This window comes from Xenopus laevis, chromosome 2L, assembly GCF_017654675.1.
Source record: "Xenopus laevis strain J_2021 chromosome 2L, Xenopus_laevis_v10.1, whole genome shotgun sequence".
Lineage (NCBI taxonomy): Eukaryota > Metazoa > Chordata > Amphibia > Anura > Pipidae > Xenopus > Xenopus laevis.
The window spans coordinates 98379256-98398206 of record NC_054373.1 but is presented as its reverse complement, the minus strand read 5'-3'; the positions used below and the strand labels follow the sequence as shown (position 1 = coordinate 98398206).

At 37.5% G+C, this 18951-nt stretch overlaps 1 long non-coding RNA gene across 1 annotated transcript; it reads right to left on the bottom strand.

The window, feature by feature from the left end:
- Window positions 1-4377: 4377 nt before the first annotated feature.
- Window positions 4378-14901, bottom strand: LOC108708302. Its single transcript, XR_001934435.2, has 4 exons — window positions 13507-14901; window positions 12111-12159; window positions 7457-7546; window positions 4378-5760 (listed from the first exon to the last, which is right to left on the bottom strand). It is a non-coding gene; the product is annotated as an uncharacterized LOC108708302 (long non-coding RNA).
- Between the last annotated feature and the right edge of the window lie 4050 nt (window positions 14902-18951).

The window sequence follows — 18951 nt, the reverse complement described above, 5'->3', positions numbered from 1 at the left end:
TACATTCGCTAGGACAAAGCTAATTCACAAAAATCCGGCGTTGTGTCCAGGGCGCCAAACACTGGCGAAGTTGCGCTAGCGTTACTGCGCCAAGTGAAGCAAAGTTGCGCTAGCATTGCCTAATTTGCGGAAAGTTAAAGTTCAATAGACGTATATGTTGCAGCAAATACATTACACTACTAGTAATAGAGAATACTTTTAATCTATCAATATGGTTTTTCTACTTCATTTGCTCTGCACAAGTAGAAATCAACACAAAGACAGCTGTTCCTAAGATCCTACGTTGCTCAGCATATTAAGATCATTTGGCTGAATATACACAGTTTGTTCATTTGCGCCCACTTAATTAAGTAGTTTCAGCAGATGGACCTGTCAGCAGCTACAAATGTGTTGATATAAGTATCTTCTGCAAACTATCCAAACAGTCAACAGGAAATCAGCACGGATGGCAAGGAAAATGTATGTTTCCTTAAAGCATTTCAAACACAAACTTTTGCTCCATTTTCTTTCATATTGATAAACCATTACAGGTATGGGATCCATTATCCAGAAACCTGTTGTCCAGGCCATCTCCCATAGACTCCATTTTAAATTTTTAAAAATATTTTCCTTTTTCACTGAAATAATAAAACAGTACCTTGTACTTGATCCAAACTAAGATATAATTAATCCTTATTGGAGGCAAAACAAGCCTATTGGGTTTATGTAATCTTTACATGATTTTCCAGTAGACTTAAGGTATGAAGATCCAGATTACGAAAATACCCCTTATCCGGAAAACTCCAGGTCCCGAGCATTCTGGATAACAGGCCCCATACCTGAACTACCAATTCATTTTCTGTACTGGAACAATTCATTCCATCACTAAAAATAATTATCTGAGTAATTTACAGATTGAGAATTTGGGGGGATGTAGCCCTGACACACTTGTAAGGGGTAGATCTAATTTATTAATGCTAATAGTTGTTATTGTTATTCCAGCTACTAGATGGCCTTAGGTAGGGAATCTCCTTAAAGGGGTTCTAGAGCATATTCTTCTTGGTGTCACCAGATGGGATTTCCCTAGGTAGTCTATATAAGGGAGAGAGTAGTGGGTTCTTTATGAGTGTAATGTTATTGACTGACATGTTAGTCTAAGTTTTGTTAATATTCTTTTTTTAAGGGGCATATTTATCAAGGGTCGAATTTCGAATTGAAAAAACTTCGAAATTCGAATTCAAAAATTCCAACCAAAACTTTTTGGGACGAACAGGTCAGTTTTTGATAGAATAGGTCCGTATTCTGCCGAATTAGAATCGTTCGAATCGAATTAATAGCGCAATTTCCCCCCAAAAAACTTTGATTTTTCAAAGTCCACCAATTGACTCCAAATAGGTTCTTGGAGGTCTTAGATGGTATGATACATGATAAATTTCAATATTAGAATTTTCTAATTTTTTTCAAATTCAAATTGAATTTGGACTATTCCCTAGTCGAAGTACACAAAAAATAGCTTGAAATTCAAATTTTTTTCATTCGAAAATTCACTTTGACCTTTGATAAATCTGCCCCTAAGTGTTCAATAAAAAAACCCTCTTCGACTGATGTAAAAAAGATAACAGTAGAGCCAGGGAGTCTGAGGTCTGTTATCTCAGAGTGGTACCAAGGCAGATTTAGGGGGATCACTGTAGGTGCTGGGTGACCAGTTAGCTGAGCAATGAAGCTCAGACAAGGAGCCCAGCACCCTGTGGTACCTCACCAGTGAGGGATCCAGTGTACAAGGAGCTAGGAGTAGGTAGGTCATGTTGTCACATTGAAGGCACCCTAAAGTAAACTGTATCCTGTGTCAGACACCTGATAACCGTAGAGTTACTTGATCTGATGGAAGAGCATCCAGAAGTAGGCAGCAGGAGAAAGTCAAAAGGCCTCGGAATAGCCTGTGGACCTTCAGTTTATTATCTTTTTAGTATTCAACTCCCATTATTATTAGCACCCACTGTACATCACAATACATGCTATTAAATGTTTTTCAACTGCTTAATTTTCATGATTATTACTTGTAGATAGTGCTACACATTATGGGTGTTATACAGTATAGGTCTAAGAATAAGAAGGTGGAATTTTCCTTGGCTGGGTCTACAAGCATATCCTCTGGTACTCTGGTAGGCCAGTCTGACAATTACCATGTACTATTTTAAAGACACCTATTCATGGGCTGGATTCATATACTTTCTGCCCAATCAACCAACAGGCAGAATGGATAGAGGGAGTAGGAGAGGTCACGCACAGTATGGCTACCTGCCTATTGTTCTGATCAATCATACAAAGAACATGAACAATCAGAACAATATGAAGGGCAGAGGACACTTCCTCACCCTCCAGTGCACCATGAACTAGTCTAGGTTTAGATTACATTTTTAAAACTGCCTGATCCCCAAACCAGCCAATATCAAAAGCACATGGATTATCAATCAGGATTAGCTGGGAAACATACACACATTTTACCAAGCTTTGTTTTATATGATATTATTTGTGTGTGGCCAGTTCAATGCTCCTTAAAGCAAAGCTACATCTCCTCTCCGGTCAATAAACAAAAGTTTATCCTAGCCAGTTCTTTTTTGTTTGTGACTAATTATGTTAAGGGTTCCCCAGTGTCAGCAGGCACAACAGCACTCAATGTGGAACAGAACAGTAGAAGGGCCAAGTGACAACTATACAGAAGTGCGCACATTTTGACACAAGTACCTTTAATGGATGTGGTTTATCACGCAACGCATTGCAGGAAAAAGTGTGGCTGTGGTCGTAAATGACTAACTTGAAGACCTTTCTTAAATGAAAAAAAGGACATTTGGTGATGGTTCATTTATGTATGATGTCATAAGAACATATTCAAATTTTAAATGTAAAAAAAGGCGTTTTCATTTTATACTGACTGTCATTGCTTGCTATCGTTGATTATCCACAAGTAGGTCCTTCTGCATCTTAGTCATATTAAGGATAAAAGTAACCTCCCACTTAACCACCCAGATCACCAATTTATCAAGATTGACCTAAAAAGGATCCTGAATAAATTCGTACAGTATGTTTTGCATGATTTTGTCTCATTCGCAAACATGGATACACTGCTTTAAATGCCCTCCTTCAAATTATAAGACTGAATAAAACCAGACCTGATACAGAATGAAAATAGTAGTACAGGTATAGGTATAGCTATAATCTTGAATGCTTGGGACCTGGGGATTTTTGGACAAGGGATGTTTTGCAACTTGGATTGCCATACCTTAAGGCTGCTAACAATATTTATCCCAATTGTTTCAACACCAACATGGATTCATGCTGCTTAGTTAGGACAGAATACAAGATACTGCTTTTTTTACATCAGAGAAAAAAGAAATCAGTAAAAAATTGGGAACTATTTGCTTAAATAGATTCTATGTACAGTTCAGTACATTTCAGTGTATCAGAGCTTTTGGATAATGGGTTTCTGGATAATACATCCCACATATTTTTTCTTCATTCTTATGCAAAGTTTTTTTTACGTTTTATTTTTTGAGCCGAAAGTAATGACAGCGAAAGACATATTACTGCACAGAAGTATTCCATAAAAAAATCTATGTAAACCGAAGAAGAGCAGGCAGAGTATTAACCTTAAAATAAAGATAGTGCAGGAAAATCATTGTGAGATGACAGCTTATTATAGCTGAAAAGTAAAATAATAGGAGCCAGGCTGTTTTTGTTACAGCTGATGACTCATTCCCAGTTTCTGAAGGGAAAAAGAACGCATTTTCGCCTGAAAAGTCGTATGATTGGGAAATTTGCTGCATCACTCACACCGAGGTGCTTTTTTGCGACGCTGCCTTGAAGGTTCCTCTGAAGGTTACACAGAACTTTCTAATACTGATATATGGGAGCTGTGATCTCCATCCAGATGGCACTCAAGCTGCTGGAATTGGAAAGATTACTTAAAGTAGGTCAGGGCGAGCCACAGTGGGTTTCAAAAGTCTGCTGTGAAAATGAGATGTTCAGGGTCATATTGCTAAAAAAAGGCTGCCTGCTCTGCTGCTCGCTCCGTGACTCATCCCACTCACCTGATTGCAGCACCCAGTGTGACATTTGTCCTTTAAATGAGCCTTCAAGCTTTCAGATGACTGATATTGTGATTTTTTTTAGATTTATCTGTAATCTGGAAAGCATTACAACCCCGTGGCAAAATGGCTTTAAAAAAGTTAAAACCTGGTTTCAGCACATTTATGCAAATGATACACACAGAAAATTATAGTCATGATTTCTTTATTTAAAAGATTAATTACAATCTATACAAATCACTCCATAAGCAAAGTATTTGAAAGCTGGAAAGCTGTTTGAAAGCTGGAAAGAGTCAGAAGAAACAGGCAAACAATTGAAAAACTATAAAAAAATAAACAATAAAGCCCATTTGAAAAGTTACTTAGAATTGGCTTTACTAGAACATACTAAAGGTTAACTTAAAGGAGAACCACCCCATTAATCTTCTTTAGCATGTTAGCCGCTGGGGGAGCGTTTGGAGGAGATTAGTCGCTCGCTCAGGATGACCAGTCTCCTCATTTGCCATTGCCCTAAAGGGTAAGCATTTGGACAGCTCTTACATTTACATCTGCTGGAAAATAGGGAAAGGCTAAAACTATGGCACTACATCATTCACAGACCGTCAATTCATCATTATGACTGAGGCAGCTGCAATAGTTGTTCTCTTACTGTATTTGATGAAGAACAATGGGTAATAATTGTCCTGGTCCAGTAACCCAGAGCAAATAATCAGACGTTGGCTTTTCATATTGTAACAACAAGAGAGCAGTAAAACTACCTATAACCTGCAATGGATTTTTGGATAGGACTTTGCTATTGCTACTACATAATTGTCCTTTATCTATATAGCGCTGACATGTTATGACAGATATTTCAATACGCACATCTTTCCCTTCCCTAGCTAAGATTAAAGTCTATGGTCCCTTCCATTCACGCATGTATTCTAGGATTATTTTCAACAGGAGTCAATTAACCTGTGTGTACGCTCTTTTGGGCACTGCCTTCTTTCCCACTCTTCTATCACTTTAGTTTTGTATGTGCTCTGTATGCTCAGTCTATACACCCACTTATCGTTCATTGCTGTGGAATATGTTGGTGTTTTAACATTATTCAATGATAATAATACTCCCTATGGATTGAACTACAGGCTTTTTTTCTAAAAAAATTTTCTTTCTCTCCCCAAGGGATGGTCCACCAAAGTACAATCAATATAATAAAAATGACTGTTGTAGATGCTAAACAAACCTTCCCTTTTACAGTTCACAATTGAATGCCTCTTTGTTATATTGCAGTTGCTTTGTATCCTTATGATTATACTGAAAGGGAAAACAGCCAGCACAGTGATCTTATATCAGATATTATTTTATTTCAGGAGAGCTGTCCAGCGTGAATAAGACAATGTATTTTTTTCGACTCAGCCCATTGATTCAGCCAGCAGCAATGTTAATATGAGCTCAGAGCAGAGTAGAACTCCCAATAAAGCTGTGTAAATGACAAGGATGAAACCTAAAACATTCTTTGTCCTCTGCAGAATCGCGGTCAGTGCAATGTTGTCCTGTGATCCTTTGCTCATGTTGAAGAAGTTACTTTGGCATGTATCACATCAGTTCATTCTTTATTTGCTGAAAAATTATTTGGTGATGCCATTTTGATGCATTTAATCACCTACTTCCACCTACTTCACCTACTTCTGCATGTCACGTTTACCTTTTAATGCTGTGGGCAACAAAAATCATACAATAAAACAAGTTATAAAGGTACTTCATATTCAAGCACACTTTAATGCAATACACTTAACTCATGCGCCACTGCCCATGCTTTGTGTTGCTGTGCTCTGTGCCTTGCAGGAGGAGAGTGTAGCACAGGCATAAGGGTGCTTGGGCTTTTCATTCAGGGATGTGCAACGTAGAGGTATTCCAATGGATGGTCACATGCAGGCAGTGGAGCATACTGAGAGAAAGGCATGTAATCACAATCCATTCTGGGAGTGCAAAGAACTATGCCTATAGACACTGGATGCAAATTCTGAGTTGCCGAGTGCAAAAAATAGGGTACTTGCCCATATAACTAGAGGCACAATAATTGTGCAAAGCATCATAATCAGAATATCAAATAGAAAAACATAATCAATATGTAACACAGTATGGGACCAAATACAAGTGATTTTTCACTGGGCCATGTTTTGAGCCTGAAGCAGTAGAGATGGAGCAATCTTTATTTTAACATAACTCAGTTCATCTCTTGCATGTCAGAGTATTGACTGAAGAAATTGAAATATATACTATATTATTTCTATAATAGCGGGCAGCTTTATGCTGTTATTGTTTTTTTTGTAAAGAACGTGATGTTTCAAGGCAGTTTGAATTTCTTCACATTGTTTTTTAATTAGTTGGCTTTTTTATCAGCAGCTCTCAAGATGGCTAGAGTCCAGTTTACACTAGCAACCAGGCAGCAGTTTGTATGAGAGACTGGAAAATTAATTGGGTCTGAATAGAAATATAAGTAATACTGTGTAAACTTTGTTGACCATTCGTTTTTTGACTGTCAGGTCCCCATCTGAAAGCTGGAAAGAGGCGGAAGATGAAAGCAAATAGTTCAAAACTACTATAAATTTGAAGACACTGATTTATTACTTTTTACACAGAGACAGAGATTCATTGCATAGCTGGAGAGGCCATATGTCTCCTATCAGCATTATATAACTTAAATCAAGAGTTTGCCTCTATCTGAGGCAAGTCCCCATTCTTGTCAAGCATTCAGTATGTACAGTATTGGCTACATACACGGAGAATAGTTGGTGTCACTGGTGTTCTGGTAGTTGTTAACACTGTTACCATTTGAGCACTGATAATCCTCTTCTGCCCAAATGATTCATTATCAGTGTCCTGAAAATAATCTTGATTTGCTTAAAGAGGTGGTTCACCTTCAAACTAACTTAATAAAATACATAATACCTAATTTAAAGCAACTTTTTAATTGGTTTTCATAATGTATTTTTTATAGTCTTTGAATTATTTGCCTTTTTATTTGGATTCTTTCCAGCTTTCAAAAGGGAGGTCACTGACCCCATCTAAAAACAAATGCTCTGTAAGGCTACACATTTATTTTTATTGCTACTTTTTATTACCTGTCTTTCTCTTCAGGCCCCCTCCTATTTATATTCCAGTCTCTTATGTAAATTACTGCATGGTTGCTAGGGTAATTTGGATCCTAGCAATCAGACTGCTGAAAGTGCAAACGGGAGAGCTGCTCAAAAACCACAAATAAAAAATTAAAACCAATTGCAAATTGTCTTAGAATATCACTCTCTCCATCATACTAAAAGTTAAGTCAAAGTTGAACAACCCCTTTAATCAACCTCCAGTTAAGCATGAAAACAGTGTTTGTAGAAATAGATATGCTATATACATACCTCTTAATTATATACTATGAAGTCAAAGTCTATGTGGATCTGTGTGGCTTTAGGTGGAGAAGTCATGGACGCAAATCATTGGATATGGCACTGCAGTAAAAAAAAAAAACAATGTAAGGCATAAGGGATGGTTATAGGTAACTGGTGGAGATTAGAGGCATAGGTGACTGGAGGCTACCTGTACCATTGTCTGCAGGTATGTCCCTGGAATATTCCAAGAGAAGCCCTTTGAATGTAACATCAGTAAAGGAAGAAAACGGATTTGTTTTTTTAACTGAAAATAAATATTCAATAAAAAAGTATTCTTTTCTTAGCAGAACAAATAAAAACGATGAGGTTCCATATTTGGTCTGGAGATTCTGTTGAATTAAACAAACTGAGAGGGATGTAGCAAGGGCACGGCTTTTTTTTTATTTAAAAAAAGCCATGGGTATGAAAGCAATGATTCCTAACTAGGGTTGCCACCGTTGTTTTACTGGCCTAGCCCCTTTTCCTTACCTATCCCCACCAACAAGTAAGAAGAGTTTTAAACGGTGCCAACCCTATTCCTAGACTTGGGTCCCCACTTATTGCTGCACTAAAACTCCCAGAATTCTTTAACATATAATCAAGGGATAACACTTGACGGAGTTGAAGAAGTCATACAAACAGAGTATTAATAATATGTAAAGCCTGCTTTTTTTTCCTAATAAGCAGAAATGAACTATTGTTCTGCTGAAATGCTCCATTATGGTATCACCTTCAGTAGGTGGCTGTGCTAAGTGCTGAATATTAGAACAGTGTTAGCAAATAATGTACTGGAGTATATACTGTAGATACTAATAGTTGCCTCCTTCTAGGAACTTTCAGGAAATACAAATCTATGCCCTCATACTTTTTTCATCAGGGTAAATAAGTGATAAATTCATGCTTATTTCACTTTTAGGACAGGGTTCTGCATGTATGTCCTTGCAAAAAGATCTCAAAAGCCAAGAGCTAGAGGAAGCAGTACTTTGGTTGCCAGAGTCCAATTTACCCTAGCTACCTGCAGTGTTTTGAATGATAAAGAGGAAAATTAATTGGAGAGGCCTGAATACAAGGATAAGCAATAAAAAGTAACATAAGCAGTACAATTATAGCCTCACAGAGAATAGTGTTTTGGCTGCCAGGGACCCCCATTTAAAAGCAGGAAAAGGCAAGAAGAAGGCAAATATTCAGAAACAAAAAAAAGCTAAGAATTGAAAAGTTGATAAGAATAGGATATTAATGGTAAAAATTAACTAAAAGGTGAAATACTTCTTTGAATGTTAACCAGCTAAATTTATAGATGTGCATTAAATAAGGTGTGGGTTGTACAGCATTTAAATGGTCACATATGAAGTGTTCTATACATGGAACTGAATGTTCATTCACTGGGCAATTACTGACAATAACTGAAAAGCAATTCATTGCTCAGTGAACATTCTCCAGCATTCACTATATGGTCCTTTACTGTTTCAATTGAAACTAAACCTGGATAGAACAAGAAAAAAAGATTGACAGAATTAACCTTAGATGCGGTGTCTTAATTACACCAGTGCAGAAGGCGGAAAAGCTATTTCTTTCAAGTGGGATGAAAGTGGTAGGAAGAGGTGAATGTACTTTTGTGCTGTGGTACAGCAATTTAATCCAGCAGCGCAAATGACCTTTAATTCAGTAAGTAAATTAAAATAGCAGTACATAGGACATGTAATGACTTGCAAAGGCATTACATGGGAAAATATAATCCTGAATCTCAATGTCCCGGTGCTTCTGTGATGGCTAAATGATGACAAAAGATATACAACGTTCCCTCTTTATTCCTTTACTCTTTAAAGTGCCACCTCCACTTTCTGCTAAATAGATTTTGTTAACAAATTAGATTACGTAATCTTAAAGGGGGAACACCATACTACACATTTTTGGGAGGACAAAAAAATAAAATATAACACTAAGCAACTATCTAGTACAGTATATATAGTAAACAGTTTCAGCTGCCAGAAGCCTGCAGATTAACAGGCCTGTGAAGAAAAATGTAAGGCGTTATGAGAACTGGAGTCATCTCTTGGGGAGAATTGCCTTTAGTTACAATGAAAAGTCAACAAAAAAGTACCTAAAAAATGTATGAATAATAACAAGCAACAGTCATGCCATGTCCAAAATCCATATATCGCTACAATAATGTTAGTTTATTATACTGAGTATAATTTCCAGGGAAAGTTACCTAGTTAATAACTAGTTTGTTTGGTTATCATTACATTTGAATTTAGGTTCTGGTTATATTTTACAAGCTGTTTGCATGTTTGGGCAAATGTTCTTCATGGCTTTACTTATTGTGGCACATTTCTCCAGAGTGAATGTAATGAAGATCTACTTCCCTCGGTGATCAATATTTCAGAGTAAGAATTGATATAGAGGGGTAACGTCCTGGAAATGTCATTTATTTTCCAAGATTAACAAAAATTCTATATTTGCAATGTGTGGTTTCAATGTGTTACAGAAATGAAAAGCACAATTTTTCGGCATCTTTAAATGTTTTCATTTCCTCTGGGAGTGATCAGAGGAAAAACGGTGTAAAAAGCTGCGTAAAATAAATGGCGAACTTATAAAGGTGTGCGATATTTTATGACATGCAAACGCCAGATTTTCCGCCGTTATTTTAGACTGTTTCAGACCTTTGTAAGTAAGTTCCAGGGGACATTGCTTAAAGAAAGAGCGTGTAAAAAAATGATGCCATTTTTACACAGCGATACCTGGCAATGTGTGGCGAATTATTCTGCTGTTTTTACACCACATAATAAATATCCTCTTAAAATGTTACGCCCTTTTTTACACGGCATATTATCCCTCTGTTTTTTAAACAGCATAATAAATATGCCCCTATGAATCTGTATAATACATCCAGCATGCAGCTTACAGTATTTAGCAATATAAATGACCATGTGAGCTCTTCAGGCCTTTCCTATAGTTTTGTGTTTCCATTCTACTTTCCAAATTTTGCGTTCATATACTGCTATGCTTGATTCAATCTAAGGTTACCATAGAACCACAGAGAAATTCATAATGCAGAGCTGCATAGATTTCCGTATGTTTAAATGGGAGGGTTGCAGCTTGTGTACGGCACAACTGCCATCTAGTGCAAATTAAATGAATGTTTCAACATAGAGCAGCACATGCTAAAAAAAACCACCATTAATTTTATTCATGATTTTTAAAATGATGTGTGCGTAATCCTATACAAATAACTAAATAAGAATAATTCAACATTGTTGGGCTTGTATTGCACTTTTCTGACATTGGGATTTCCATTTTACACCTCTAATCATCCACATATCTTGTCTTTTATGGCTAAACTCCACTGGAGAGTTTGTTAAATCAACAAAATGCATCCTACAAGTCGAATGTAGTCACATGGGTCAAAATATTATGCAACTGATACAAAAAACTGATGTAAACATGACTGTTGGATGGGAAGGCAGAATGCTGCATCTTCATCAAACGAGATTAAATCTGTTGGTGTCTGACAAATTTTTCTTGTCGTTGAAATACATTAATGGGGTTAACAAATGTTAAAATCTCGAAAAATTTGAGTTTTGGGGGCAGATTTTCATAGGGTCGAATATCGAGTGTTAATTAACCCTCGATATTCGACTGCCGAAGGTAAATCCTTTGACTTCGAATATCGAAGTCAAAGGATTTACCGCAATTAGTTAGATCGAATGATCGAACGAAAAATCATTCGCTCGAACGATTAAATCCTTTGAATCGAACGAACGAAGGATTTTAATCAATCGATCGAACGATTTTTCTATGACCAAAAAAACCTTAGAAAGCCTATGGGGACCTTCCACATAGGCTAACATTGAGGTTCGGTAGGTTTTAGGTGGCGAAGTAGGGGGTTGAAGTTTTTTTTAAAGAGACAGTACTTCGACTATCGAATGGTCGAATATTCGAGAGATTTTTAGTTCGAATCGTTCGAAGTCGTTGTCGAAGGTCGAAGTAGCCAATTTGATGGTCGAAGTAGCCAAAAAAATACTTCGAAATTCAACGTTTTTTTATTCTGTTCCTTCACTCGAGCTAAGTAAATGGTCCCTATGTATACCCCAATGCTGCAAAAAGCCCAAATCCGAAAATCCACCATCTCAGACTTGTTGAGGTCCTGTATAAGTCAATGTGAGAGGCACCTATCTCAATTTGATGGTTTTGTTTTCTTCGCTGGGTTTAACCTGAAAATCGGAGTTTTTCGAAAAATTCGAGCAATTCAGGGAAAAAAATCCACAAAATTTGAGCAATTTGGGACAAAGCCTGAACATTTTGAGCGATTCAGGTTTTCGCTCAATTTTATTGAGTTTTCCGGGATCCGGTTAGCTAAAATCGGGCATGGGAGTTCGGTCATGTTTTTTTTAAATAAAATACGATTCTGGTTTAAATGGAAATTATTTACAAGTACTCTATCTCAAATAGGTAAAGAACAGCTGGACAAGATTCTCTATCCTTCTTCAGTTCCAAGGATTTATGCAATCTATTCTGTCATTTGCAAGTCAAGCTAATCCAATTTATATCTGATCTGTATTTACTTTTATTACCAGTTTATTATCCATTGTACTACATTGATACTAACAGTTATATAATACTTGAAAATCTATGTTTAACTTACCTTGATTATCCTCTTATGGATTTTGATTGTCATTCTCCATTGTATTTACCTAAATTAAAAAATAAAATATTAAAGCCCCAAATAAACAAAATATGAGATCAATTTGGATTTTAGTAAATAACCCCCTAAATGTCAGATGTAGATGTATAAACAAAGTACACCCCCCGACTTCTGCTCCAACTTTACATTCTAGCTATAGCGGGATCCGATTTTGTTGATCGTGCTGTTATGTGGTGTTGCGTGATAAGATCAGATAAAATATGATCCACAAATCAAATCAAAATCTCTTGTGTAGTTACCCCTAACCTTAGGGGTAAAAATTTGAACTTGATTTCTCTCTCTTTGAACTTATGTCCTCATGCAATATATATGGGATGTGCATGTTATTGGCAGATGTCACCTAAAACATTAAAATCAACATCTTAGGGAGATTATCACCAGTAAAGTAAGAGTTTACTCGTCTTCTCATAAGAAATCAAGGCAACATAATTCCATCAGTGAGAAAAGCATTGCAGCAATACAAAATGCTAGTAGCTATGTTTATTGCAATGTTTTCATATATGTGTGTGCATACATACACTTTTCCTGCTGTACACAATAGAGACACATTTAGCATATGTAGTGACCAACCTACAGTGACCAACCTACAGTAGATCATTTTACTATAAAGCCTTCAACATTTGAGTGTAGGTGTAGAATGCTAAATAACAAATAATACCAGCAATAGAAAACACACTGCTGCTGCCAATTTTTCCTGTGATCTGTACAGTTTTGGGAAATAGACACACTCTGTCCTTTCAGTATTCTTATAGCTGCTCTCTCTGTGCACATTCTATGCATCTGGGATTTTTGGGACCATTTTATGAAAAAAAGTACTGGCCCCAGGTACAAAAGTAGAGTAGCACCCTGCCACCATATTTCTTACCTTTCCCATGCACCCCTAGGAAGACTTATACTTGTGCATGTTCAAGAGAGTTACATCTTTGGATTTATTCTAGGCTGCTCTAGGGGCAGGTATCTACCACATATTCACTTTTGCTACCCTAAATATAATTTAATCTCAGCTAACAAAAACAGGACTCAAGTTTTGTGCAGAGCAGGTGTGTTCTGCGCACTCATACTGGTTATGCCTTTTAATGCCTTGAGCAGACACTAAGTACAAGGCTCCAAATGTGCCTTGGTTCTGTAGATAATCCCCCCTAAATGGCTTGACAGAACTAGGCACTGTGGAGTGGGGTGAAAGTGCATTGCAGATAAAAATGGGAATTTTTAGAAGTTTTTTGCAGTTTGCTGATCCCTTAAGTTTCATATTGTCTACAATGAAAAATCTGTTTAACATTATTCTACAGTTATCTGTCATTTAGAAACTTCCCTGCAATGCTTGTTATAAACTGACCTTTTTGTGTTTATCCTCTTCTGTTTTGTTGAGACTGCTGACTTTCTCTTGCAAGTCCTTATTTAGATGTGATGGCTATACAGTCGCTTGCTAGTAGTAGTGTTCCAGGCAGAACATTATTCAAGAGAACCTTGTCTATACTGTAGCATGAGTGCCAAGGAACCCATCTGACTGCTTAGATTGCAGACTGCACCTCCCATGAATGAACAGGGATTTATTAGTTGGTTTTAATAACCTAGCACTATCTCTGTTTCCCAAATGGTTCCTCTAATTGTTGAGCTGCAATAAATGTGTAACTGTACAAACAATAACCTTAGTTACAGAGACAAGTCTTTTGTGGCCATAACAATTAAGTGATCACATTGTCCAGTCACCAGTAGAAGAAGGACGCTGGCAATAATTCTGGCTACATACACAACAATGAAATCAGGTGAAAAAAAAGGCCTGAAACAAGTGTGGTTTGACCATTGAAATGTGTTTGGACCAAAAACCACACTCTAGTGAATCATATAATGACATTTTTAAAACCATGCTGAGATGCCTTTGAGCAGCACATATACATAAAAGGATCTGAAAAGAAAATACCTGATGTAATTATATTGTACTGGATTTTGTGGTTTCTTGCAAAATCTATATGTATTGGACATTGATTTTAGTTTGCATTGGATCCTATGAAGGTGTTTGTCGAATGCATACAGTATATTTTGCACATGTATTTATGTGCTGTGCTCAGATAGTCTCTATGTATATTAGGATCAATATGATGCATTTATAAATAGAAGGCAAATGGATTTGTACCCCTGGAATTTGGAGTAAATAACCATATTTTAAGATTACAAATTCAAGAGAAATTAATATTTGGTTTGTTACATTTGCCCTCTTTATTCATTTTTACGTCTAGCGCAAAGTGGAGATGTTTTTTACTAACACTGAGCAAAATTGCAATAGCCCATAGCAACCAATTAGTAATTAGCTTTGATCAGTCTGCCACAGGCAGATTACTAAACACCAAATCTATGGTTGGATGCTTTGGGTTACTATAAAATGAAACAATTAAACCCAGTGTTAGTAATTTGTATTAGAGAGTAAAACTGCAGTTTAAGACTGATTCAATGATTCCTTGTAAGAACAGACTCCAGCCTTCTGGTTTGGCCCACAAACGCAAATGACCCCTGGAGTTAATGTTCACATCTGCAATCCAGCATATGAAAGCCTTGCACATTCCTCTGCAACTATGGTTCAGTAGTAGGATAAATTTAAGGCCCGGCTGTAGTAAAGTTGAAGTTAGTGAAGTACCAAATCCTAGTCTTTTTAGAACTGGGATCAAAGGATCCCAAATACACTGCTATAAGGGACACAGGCCTTTGTGCTATTTTACAAAATATCAGTGTGAGTGTGCTGGCAAGGTGTACAAGTGCCAACTGCCAATACGCTTGGTCTCATTTCTGGAGCGTATTCTAATCTTCAATTACACTGCAGAGTGACTGCAAGATGCATCTCAGGTTCCATAATCCTTACAACAGCTTTAGGTTTCTTGATCACAACATAGAGTGTTAAACACAGGATTCCTGTCTTCATTGCTAGCTGTAACGTTACAGTGTGACAAAATGTGACACATGCAAACGCTTTAAGGGAAGTATAAATAAGTCTATTTTTGGGTTAATTAAAGCTTGAGCAAGTGAACTCCATTGTAAACGGGCTGTATCATAGGGTTCCTGTATGTGATAGGGTGGAATGTTAATGTTTAATATAATTGTATATGTAATGGTTAATATTAATAAAGGATAACAATGGTTGAGAGAGGCCCCAGTGGGTGGAGACTAGCAAGTTACGAAAGGGAAGGTTTCAGGAAGTGAGATCAGAGATGCGTCATGGGAAGAAAGCTGAGCAATGGGGTCATGCAGCAGTAGAGTTATCTCCTAGAAGAGTTACTGAGCCTAGGTAGAGTGAGGCCTAGTTGTGTAACGGTACACTCTAGGAAGTGTAAATGAAGTAATTAGTATGTGCAGCTATGGCCCCAACTAGAAGTGGGCATAGTGTTTCCAGCGGGAATCCCGCCAGCCAGGGCATAAGAAGGGCTAGGTCCAGAGAGTGAGCCACCCGGGGCCCAAGAGAGGTGCCTGCGAGCATACGTCCCCCCTGGGGAACAGGAAGCGTCATATGGAAAGTGTCATATGGAAATTTATTTTAAATTCTGGGGTCATTTTGGATATGATACAGAATTACATGAACAAGAAGACCCAAAACTATTCATGGATGTTGTCAACATATTTTTTACAAAATACAGTGAAACCAACTCTGTGTGACAAGCAGATGTCAGCTGCATATCTCACCTATTCATGCCTCAAGCAATGTCACAAAAAATACTTCTGAAGAGACCTAACCAGAAACAAAACAGAATAAGAGAAAAACAATGAATATCTTTTATGATCACTACCTTTAAAAATAATTTCTCCTCATTGTACATAAATGTAATAACAGAATAAATGTCATCTTCCATGAAAATTTTATTTTGCTCCTTTTATTGTCCAAAAGTGGAACAGCCTTTATTATGCACCACACACTCAGGTTTTACAGAACCTTAAAGGACAAGGCAAGCACGGGAAGGCAGTAAGCAATAAACATCTGCTCTTCACCATTTTATTGCAGTTTGCACATTGCCTTCCCTTGTGACTTGAATTGATTGCTGAAGGTCTCTGTGCTCTGATTTGGAGCATAGACACATGCAGCCACCTCCATCAATATAGTGCTGCCTGCATTCAACAGCACTGCATTCTTAAGGGGCAGGAGGCAGGGCGGCATCTCCTCATTTCTGTCCCGTACTCATGCTCTGACTTCAGACACAGGGGGTCATTTTTCAACACTGGGCAAATTTGCCCATGGGCAGTAACCAATGGCAACCAATCAAATTGTTGCATTCATTGTTCTTCTCGAAGCTGGCTTTAAAAAGCTAATCATTGATTGGTTGCTATAGGTAACTGCCCATGGGCAAATTTGCCCAGTGTTAATAAATGAGCCCCCCAGACTTTAGGGAACAGTTACAAATACAGGTAGCAGTTGGGGCCTGTACTTAAGGAGAGATCTGGCCTGCACTGCACTGCACTGAATTTTTTATTTGGCGTGAGGTGCAGAATGAAGCTTGTCCCCAAGTAGAAGTGTTCTCTGCACATGCACGAAGGGGTGAGCTTTTGGAGGGCATAGACTCAATTTTAATAAAATAATTAAAAAAAAATGTAAAACCTTAGTTCACAGATGTAGGATGTGGCATAGTTGTGAAATGTTTGAACATCAGTGTAAGGTCAGAGGTTATTTTACCCAGTTCAAAAAATTGTTGATGTGTTCACTAAAAATTCTGTGTTAAAGTGTTTTTTTTTTCCATGCGCATGCATTTTCGAATGCATGCGCATCTATTCAATATACAATGCTTTTAGCACTATTAAATAGAAACAATATAAAGAGTTGAGAACTAAAATAAAAACAATTTTAAAAAGACCAGACCACATAAATAACTAAAATGTGGGGTCATCATGTACAGATACAGAACTAAAGGCAACAGGCTTCTTGCATTTAGGGCAATGACACACAGTACTATTTGTCGTCCGTGTTTTGTTGTGGTTACAAAATCATATGCCAGAAAATACTGTAACATGTGCGCACCTGACCAAATCTGAGCACATGCGCAGTAAAAGAGCGCGAGGATGGAGGGGAGGGAGGGAAAGGGGGAGGGGTGGAAGAAGGGGGAGGTAGACAGTGCAGCAAACAAGGAATAGGCAGAAGAAGCTTAATAGGAACCTGCCAAGCACCCCCTTATCATTGTGCCATAGGCAGGTGCCTCTTCTACCTACCCCTAGTTCCGGCCCTGCACATAATCACTCAAAAATGCCTTTGTATGTAGTGTTGTAGCAGATATTTTGATAAATTCTAATAAAATGTCAATATTAATAATACCCAGGTAGGAACTATGGTAGGAAGAGGAGGCTGATCTCTCTGCCAAACTGTTTTATTTTAAACATCAATACATTCCATAATATTGTCTCCTAGGAGCGCACAATTCATGTATGTCTGCAAAGAAGTTATACATTTGAATTTTCACCCCGACTAGGGTTGCCACATTTTCTGGAAAAAATATATTTATATTTTTTTTACTTATTAATAGCATTGGGATCAACCATAATTTTTACCGGGCAGACCTGTAAAATAACAGCCAGGTGGCAATCCTAACCAAGACTCTTGTCACAGAGAAGGAGAGCTTGTTTATCTCAAGAAACCCGAAGTCTGCATTAACTTTTGCTTAGCCATAATCTGCATTAAAAGCCTATTTACCCAACACAGGCACTATTGGCTGCTTTGTACACTATATAGTGAATATTTCTAAACTATTGAGCTTGTGCAGGTCAAAAATACTTATCAATATCACGCATAACGTGTACATTTTAAAACAAAATGTATTTTAAAAAACAAAAGAAAAAAGAGAAAAGACAGATTAATATAATATAAAAAGCTTGGTATGTTGACTTCAAGGCTTTACTGTGTTACATGACATAATTTTAAAGAAGGCCTTACAAACATATATGCTGTAATATGAGTTGTAAATGTGAATTATGTGATGCATTACTTAAATGAGAATAAAAACCACAATGAAAAATGTATCCCTTATGTTAGGAGCACCCAACCTTTTTCACCATGAGCCACATTCAATTGTAAAAAGAGTTTATGGAGCAACACAGGCATAAAAACAGTTCCTGGAGGTGCCAAATAAGGGTTGTGATTGGCTATTTGGTAGCCCCTATGTGGACAGGTAGCCCCTATGTGGACCGGCAGCTTTCAGGAGGCTCTGTTTGGCATTCACCCAGTTTTTATGCAATGAAAATTGCCTCCAAACCAGAAGTTCAAATATAAGCACCTGCTTTGAGGCCACTGGGAGGAACATCCAAGGGGTTGGTGAGCAACATGTTGCTCGCAAGCCACTAGTTTGGGATCACTGCCTTATGTGATTCATTGCATATACAGGTATGGGATTCGTTATCTAGAAACTCTGAATTACAGGAAGGCTGTCTCCCATAGAGTCAATTTTAAGCAATTAATCCTAATTTTTAAAACTAAATTCCTTTTTCTGTGTATGAATAAAACAGCACCTTGTACTTGATAGTAACTAAACTGCATAAATCCATATTGGTGGCAAAACAATCCTACTGGGCTTATTTAAGGTAATGAGATCAGAAAGCACAGAAAGATTCCCAAGCATTCTGGATAATAGATCCTATATCTGCATTAGATCTCATCTGTTCTAATCTTTTACCTCTTCCCTTTACCTTCCCTTCAGCAATGTACGGAGCTTTCTGGCGCATGCATAGTTGGTGCAAATACCAGACTGGCTGCAACTGTGCATGCACCATATATCTCAGTGTCGGCAATACCTTTGTGAAGATGCACAAGATGGTGCCC